At 40.9% G+C, this 8,542-nt stretch overlaps 1 non-coding gene across 1 annotated transcript; it reads left to right on the top strand.

The window, feature by feature from the left end:
- The first annotated feature begins 1,873 nt into the window (after positions 1 to 1,873).
- Positions 1,874 to 1,980, top strand: LOC131226344 (small nucleolar RNA R71). The gene has a single exon (XR_009161735.1). It is a non-coding gene; the product is annotated as a small nucleolar RNA R71 (small nucleolar RNA).
- Positions 1,981 to 8,542: the final 6,562 nt, after the last annotated feature.

Genomic DNA, 8,542 nt, shown 5'->3' with positions numbered 1-8,542 from the left:
AGTAGTAGAGTCGAGCAATGCATTGACTTCATGGATGGGACTATCAATGTCAAAATCTATGCCCGAGTGTGCTAAGCATGTCTTAAGAGGATCTTCAAAAGATGTACGGAAGGAGTCCTGCACAAGGCTCTCGATCATGTCCACTTCAAATATGTCATCCAAATCGGAGGATGGTTGTCCTGCATTAAAAACATTGAGTTTAATATTCATGTTACCAAAGGACAATTTCATAACTCCATTCCTGCAATTGATAATAGCATTAGATGTGGCCAAAAATGGACGACCCAGAATGACTGGGATCTGACTATGAAGATTCTGGACAGAACTATGAAATCCACTGGAAAATAAAATTTATCAACCTGGATTAACACATCTTCAATAACACCCCGGGGCACCTTGACAGATCTATCGGCTAGTTGTAATGTTACCTTAGTCGGTTTTAACTCACCAAGTCCTAGCTGCTCATAAACCGAATATGGTAACAAATTGACACTCGCCCCTAAATCAAGTAATGCCTTCCCGATCTTATGATCTCCTATGCCGCAAGAAATGGTGGGAGCTCCTGGATCCCTAAATTTAGGAGGGGTGTTATGTTGAATCATGGAGCTGAGCTGCTCTGCAAGGAAAACTTTCTTATGAACATTCTGCTTACGCTTTTGAGTGCATAAATCTTTAAGAAACTTAGCGTAAGCAGGGACTTGCTTGATAGCGTCAAGCAACGGGATGTTGACTTGCACTTTTTGAAACACATCCAAAATTTCATCAAAGTTATTTCTTTTCTTTATTGGTGCCAGACGTTGAGGAAATGGTGCTTTGGGCACATAAGGTGGCACATTAGTGGCTCTTGGAGAGTCAGAGAGCTTTTGGACTTTGGATGCATTGGTATGGCTCTCTGCTTCATCTTGATTTTCTGTTTTACAATTTGATTCATCCCCAGGCATCTCTATTCTGTTATCAATCTACTTGCCTGACCTAAGGGTAGTGATCGATTTGGCCTGTTCATGATATTGCCCTTGGTTGGAATTAGAGCCAATCTCATACTGTCCCTTTGGATTAGCCTCAGGTTGGCTAGGGAACTTGCCCTTCTCTCTCTCACTCAATGTGGCAGCTAGTTGACCCATTTGTACTTCCAGCTTGGCAATGGATTGTGCATTTGCATGTAAGCTTTGCTGGTTGGCCAGTAAGGTTTGTTGGGTGTCTTTTTGGAATTGGAGAGAACTCTACATGAAAAGATGGAGTGTATCCTCAAGAGATGGTTTCCTTGATTGTGTAGGCAGTTGTTGATATTGTAGAAATTGTTGAGGTTTTTGACTGCCAACTTGGAGGTGCGGTTGCATGGGAGGATTTTCAGATGGTCCTCCTTGTTGTGGTCCTTTTTCGCAAGAGAAATTTGGATGTCTAGCCCACCCTGGGTTGTATGTGTTCGAGTAAGGATCATTCCCAGATTTTTGAAAAGTGTTCATAGCATGAACTTGTTTAGAGAGAAGTTCTGGGAATGCTGCACCAGATGGACAAGACTGCATAGGATGGGCAGGACTGGAACATGTGGCATATGCCTCGACTTGAGCTGTTTGTGGTGGTCCATTATTCAATACCAGAGCATCAACTTTCTTTGTCAGGTTATCAAGCTTGGCACTTAGCTCTGGTATGACTCCTATCTCATATATACAACCTCTCTTTTGTTGTTGGGGACTTCTATCACCTCTATTTGAATAATCCCATTGCTGGGAATTTTCGCACAAAGTTTCAAAGAAGTTCCACGCTTCGACATCACTTTTGGTCATGAATGACCCTCCACTGGTGGCATCAACCATGCGACGGTTTTGGGGTGTCCAGACCGTCATAGAAGTATTGAACTTGTTGCCACTTCTCAAAACCATGGTGAGGACATTTAAGAAGCAAGTCCTTCCATCTTTCCCAACATTCATGAAAGTGCTCGCCCTCTTTTTGTGTGAAGTTAGTGATTTCTCTACGGAGGGCATTGGTTTTGTAAACGGGGAAGAACTTGTTTAAGAACTTCTTAGACAGTTGGTCCCATGTAGTGATAGATCCAACTTCTAGAGAATTCAACCATGCTTTCGCCTTATCCTTCAAAGAAAAAGGAAACAGGCGTAGGCGGATCGAATCGTCTGAGAAGTTTTGGAACTTAAAGGTGGAGCAAATGTTTAAGAATTCTTTCACATGATGATATGGGTCCTCTTTGTCCAATCCATAAAAGGATGGCAACAATTGTATGACTCCAGGTTTAAGTTCAAAGTGTGCTGCCGTAGTGGTTGGCAACACTATGCATGAAGGCGCATTAAATTGGACAGGAGCTGAATAATCTTTGAGAGCTTTAACTTCAGTCTCATTCGCCATTTCAACAGAATTATTTCTCAATCTTTCACGAATTGTTCTTTCAATCTCAGGATCAAACGGTGCTAGTTCTAAATCCAGAGATCTACGTCCTAGCATAAACTGTGAGATTCTAAAATAAGTTAAAATTATGTAAATGAGAATGGGAAGAAAGAACCCAGAAAAGGAGATGATTGATGTCTGAAGAAGAGCTCCTCCTTTTGAAGACAATGTTATTTAGCAGCTTCCTTCCTTAATTCCTATAAACAAAAAGAAAACAAAAATAAATTAAATTTACTAAAATAATGCTAGAAAAAATCCTAAGCAAGGGTTAATTTTTTTTTTTTTTTAGAAAATAAAAGCTAAGTTAGTTTCTAAAAAGGGAAATTTCTAAAAAAAAAATAAAATAAAATAAAATAAAATAAAATAAAATAAAATAAAATAAAATAAAATAAAATAAAAAAAATTAAAAAAAATTAGGAAATTAGAAAATAAGAGAGAAACTTCCTATAAAATAAAAAAATAAATAAATAAATAAAACCTAAAGACCCCTTAAAAAATAATAAAACCTAAACTAGAAAAGAGAAAGTTACTTGAAAGAAGAATCAAAATCTAGAATTAGAAAATAGGAAATTTCTAAAAATAAATAAAATAGCCTGGAACTAGAAACTTTCTAAAAAACTATAACCTTAATTCTAAAAATAGAAATTAGAAAAAAAATAGAAAAATTGGAAAGAGATTACCAAAGTAGTAGTTTATGTCAGGTCCCTACAAAACAGGAAATAGGTTAGTTTCTAAAAAAAAATTTTAACCTAAAGTTAGTCAAAAAACCTAAGACTATGAATTATGATAAGAGAGAATCCTAAATCCAAAACGACGCCAAAAACTTGATGTTTTATTTAAACCAACACGATTTAAATGATTTTTAAAATCGCAAGTATACGAATCAGATGCATATATTGTAAGTATTACGAGATCGTTCCCACGAGGACTGGTCGTCACAATTCAAATCTATGATTCTCCTTAACTAATCCAACAAATAATGGAATGAATTACTAAGCACAATTTTATGAAAAACAATTAATTAAGAACAAGGAAGAAAATTCAATCAGAGAGAGCACTAGGACTTTCGAATCCACCCCTAATTATCCTAACCCTTGTTTTGTCTATCGATTCACCTTGATCTAGATTGATACCACTTAAATAGAGAAAGCACAATCTGTGTCCTTAATCGGGCATACAGACTGTCTAAGTCCTTTAAGCAATGCCATGAATGACACATCCCATGTCCTTGGTCGGGCACATGGAATGTACAATTCATTAAAGCACCCTGTTTCTTCCTCTATAGGAAACTTGTTCTTGATCAGAAACAAGCACCTATAATAAGCATCCAAACAACATCCATATATATACTTTGGTCAAGTTCATAGATGGAGAAGTCTAGAATTTAAACCCATAAAGCCCACTTAAAGAAAGAAACAAATTAATAGAAATTCAAAGTAAATCAACCAATACAAGAGCTAATCAAATTAGGGCTTCATCTCAGCCCTAGCTGAGAGATTAGTGACCCATAAAATCCATAAAAAAATATTAAATAAAATTCATAAAAAAATCAAACCAAACAATCTCTCTCTCTTCTTTCTTCTCTTTCTTCTCTCCCTTGCTCCAGATCTGGAATCCCCTGGTTCTGAATGGTTCTCAATGCCTTTCCCACGTCCAAAACTCCCATTTTATAGCTGCTGGATGGCTGGAGTCGGTGGCAGAGTCGTAGAAGGACTCTGAGTACAAATTTTCGCAGCCGTGATCGGTGGGCCCCACAGAGGTATTTTCTGGAAAATCCACCCCGTCCATTGGATTCAGAACGAAATTTCAGTCAAGAATGGGTAGTTTTGTAGCGCGGCCCACAGAAGAAATCTCAAAAAAACAGTTTTGAACGTCACAAGACGGCCTGTTTGTGGCCTCTGTACCGCACACGTGTGTACGCATGGGCGAAGAATATCAACATGGTTTTGAAGCTCTCAAAGCCCTCTACACGATGGACGGGTCAGATCGGCCGTACGCGTGACGTACGGGGCCCACAAACCTTCGCAAAAACGGCCAGCGGAAGACGCTACGCGGACGCCAAACCGACGCTGCGATGATGGTGGGGCCCATTCCTGGACTTTTCACAGGAATCCAAGTCGTCCATTGGTTTCAGCTCGAAAAATCAGTAGGAATTGACTGGTTTTGGGGTGGATTCGGTGCAACCCACGGAGTTTTGAACTCACCGTCCATTTTACGTTTTTTCAGCGATCAACGTCCGTACATATGTATGGAACCAAACGGACATCTAGGCGATGACGATATCGACCTCAGGAAGCGGATGGACGGTTTGGATTGTCCATTTGGACAATAGGTGGGCCCCACAACCGACGACAACGGTCGGCTGCCGCGGACGCTGGAAACGGAGGTTTCCTTTTCAAAGACGTAGTCGGGTCAGCGCTGCTGACCCGACGCAAGCCCGTTCGGTGCTCGGTCAGTGCACATGTGCACCATGCACATGTCACTCAATGTGGGGTCCACTGTGATGATTTCGAGAAATTCAATCCGTCCATCTTCTTTGTCATATAATTTCAACCGTCAACACCAAGTTTGAAGCAGTTCTAAATATCAGGTGGGCCCCAAATTGGAGATTAACGGGCTGATTTGTCATTTGGCTCACTTCCCGAGATCTTTAATGGCTGAAATTTAATATGTACGGTTAATTTACGGCCCTCATCCCATGTATTAAGTTTCGAACTGATCGGATAGCGGGAACCATGTGATCTTGCATTCTGGACCCTTTTCGGGCCCCTTTGGCTTGCTTTCCTCAGATCCCAGGCATGTAAAATCTTCATTATTGGTTCTCTGGAGTCCATCCTGTGCCCTGGAGACTTTGGATCATGAAATCCAGCCTTTAACATCAATTTTCAATTAACGCTCCTCACTTCATCCTGTAACAAAAATACAATTAAAATATGGCATTAAACCTTATCATGTACGTAAAATCAGGCAATTACTGGGGTCTGATATGCAATATTTGACCCTGATCAGTTGACACGCCTAATACTTTGCTTTTTGGAAATGTTGTCCCACTCTTAAGTATGGATGGTGGATTACCTATGTGTGGTACATTTGTGATTTCTAATGGAGATGTATTATGTGTTGTGGAGATGTACTAGCGGATGATGAGGGATATTGTCCCACTCTTATGTGAGGATGGTGGATTACCCATGTGTAGTATGTTCGTGATTTCTAGTGGAGATGTATCATGTGTTGTGGAGATGTATGCAAAATGAGGGATGTTCAACATTTGACTCATGCATTCATTCATCCACTATTCACTCGGGTTGGTGGTGCGCAAATAAATCATTATGTGCATCTTCGCAATGGCCACAATTTCAGTTAGGAATGGGACTAACATGAGATAAGGAGTTTACCACATCTAGTCTAGCTATCCAAATCTAGTATGAGACTAGTTTGAATAGAAGTCCCTTGTGATGAACGTTACGCCTTGCGATACCACGTACAATCATCCCGACTCCACATGTCAGCTCTGCCATTGCCTTTCCATCATATGCCATATAGTAAAGAATGGAATTGGATTATCTTGTTCATGATGATTGGCAATTCTAATGATTCATTGTTGCTTGTTGAGTGGCTTGCCTATTATTGATATCATGTTCATGATAACCTATGTAGTTATACGACATGCTTGATTGATAACCTGCTCACCTATGATGACATGCTTGGTTGATAACATGTATATGGTTGTTTTGGATGTCTTTACGAGAGTGCCCTTGTCATGCCCCAAACTCGAAAACCAGGCTCAAAAAATTCCCGATCACCGAATCTAGTGCCGACAGCCTCCGTAGTACCCCATTCTCAACTCCTAGCATCCATATGCTAGATTCCGATCCTGAGATCCTACAGGAGGATTTTCCAACGTACATTTGACTCGTAATAAGCATAACCACAAGTATACCCAAATCACAAAGGCAACATCATCATCACATATTAACTAATATTAACATTTGAATACAATGCTGGAAGGGAAATACATATATCGTAAATCAAAGCTCCAGTAGACAGTTGCACACTCCAAGCTCAACGCTGCTACAACATAATGCCACCTGACGCATCTATCGTGCATAAGCTTATAGAAAGCTTAGAGGGTAGTGAAAGTGTGCGCGCAAGGTAAGTGTCAAGTATGCAATATCAGAGCAATGCGAAAACGTGTTGGCAAGTCCATAAATATCATCAGCCTTATCCAGGCTATACAATACAGAGACATAGCAAACCAATTATGATATACTGAGGATGTAATACAATATGCAAATCCTGATGAGTCCACGAATACCGTCAGCCGTATCTAGGTGAAGCATCAAACCTGCGCATATCGCATGATTATGTGGGGGCAACTCTATCTCACAAGGAGTTTCATAAACATCTTAGCCCAATGGCATATGCTTTAATCAATCATCCCTCACGACAGGCATACGAATGATGGGGTCCACAGAAGGACGAAAGATCTAGTCCAAATATCAAGATAGATTCTAAACAGAGGATACACCAAACCTGATACTGCATATCCTTCTGTCTACGGCAAGGAGTGATATAGATTGCTTTGCCGAAACTCACTGATTTAAAACACATCACGATAGTTAAGGAAGAAATACAACTTATAGCCACCGTAACATCAGACGATGCTTCCTATGTGGGATAAAGTTCTGCCTTCACTATGTGCGCAATAGCCTGCCAACCACTAGTAGCTCGCTCAGGCCCTTAGGCCCCGCCGACATCAGTGTTCGCCTACGTGTGCCTGCCCACATGTGCAACAGTGATGGAGTATCACAATATCCCCCACCGAGGGGAGAGCTGAGTCTAAGTACCGTAAGTGGGATTCCTTACACTCTTTATCACGCAATAAACTGGACTTACCTATGGAGCCCAATACATATACAAGGTGGGCTCCAACGTGTGTGTAATTCTACAAGGCATGGTGTAAGGCACCATCATCAATGGGGGCCCAATGGTTTGGGATAGCCCAACAAGAGAAGATTGAAATAGGCTTGATAATGGGCTCTAGGGAGGTTTGCAATGTGGACATTTAACCATCATTGCACCTATAGTACGACCCGCCATATGATCTAACTTACAATGGGGAAAGGGCCTCATACAATCTCAAAGGTGCTTATATAATCATAATGAGCCTTATACAATCACAATGGGCCTCATAACATGGGTCTCGCATACATCACACTGGGTCTCATCATATGGGCCTCACATATCACAATGGGCCGCATCACATGGGCCTTATATACATCAAGTGGGCCACAACCCATGGGCCTTGAATACATCGCGATTGCCTCAAACCTGGGCCTCAAATACATCACAATGGGCCACACCAAATGGGCCACACATACATCATATTGGGCCGCACATATGGGCCGCATATACATCAAATAGGCTGTATCAATGGGCCGCACCAATGGGCCTAATATTCATGGCCACGCCATCTATGCCATTCATCTATTTTAAGAGGTTATTTTAGAGCCTTACCCAAATAAATTATAACGGAAGATCATCTGGACTATACCACAAATAGCAGTGGTGATAATGATTTCCACTGTTAAAACTCCATAGGGCCCACCATCACATTTATTTTCCATCTAATCTGTTCATACAGTCACAAAGACCTGAGAAAAAATAAATATCATATTGATCTAGAACTTCTGTGCTCCCAAAAGGATTTCAATGGTGGACGATTAATCCCTCACTGGTTTTTGGGGTGTGGTCCACCTGATAAATGGTTGGATATAACATATACATCATAGTGTGGCCCATTGTCCAGCTATCTGGACGGTGTGGATTACAGCAAATACATCAGCGCGTGGCTCACTGTCCAGCCATTTGGATGGTGGATTACAACATATACATCAATGGTGGTCCACCATCCAATCATCTAGACGGTTGGAATAAACCACCTACATCATGATAGGCCCCACATAGTCTGCACGACCTGGATTTCAGCCATGTGCACCACGTGTAGGATCCATCTGAATTTCAGATCTGCCTCATCCTCTCTATACTACCATAAAACAATCTCTACAGAGGGTTGGATGGTGTTGATAAAACACATATATACAAGGTGGGTCCCACATCCAGCTCAAAACAGACGGATGGCACT

Source organism: Magnolia sinica, chromosome 14 (genome assembly GCF_029962835.1).
Source record: "Magnolia sinica isolate HGM2019 chromosome 14, MsV1, whole genome shotgun sequence".
Lineage (NCBI taxonomy): Eukaryota > Viridiplantae > Streptophyta > Magnoliopsida > Magnoliales > Magnoliaceae > Magnolia > Magnolia sinica.
Note: the sequence above shows the minus strand (reverse complement) of the source record. Positions and strands in the feature narration are given on the sequence as shown.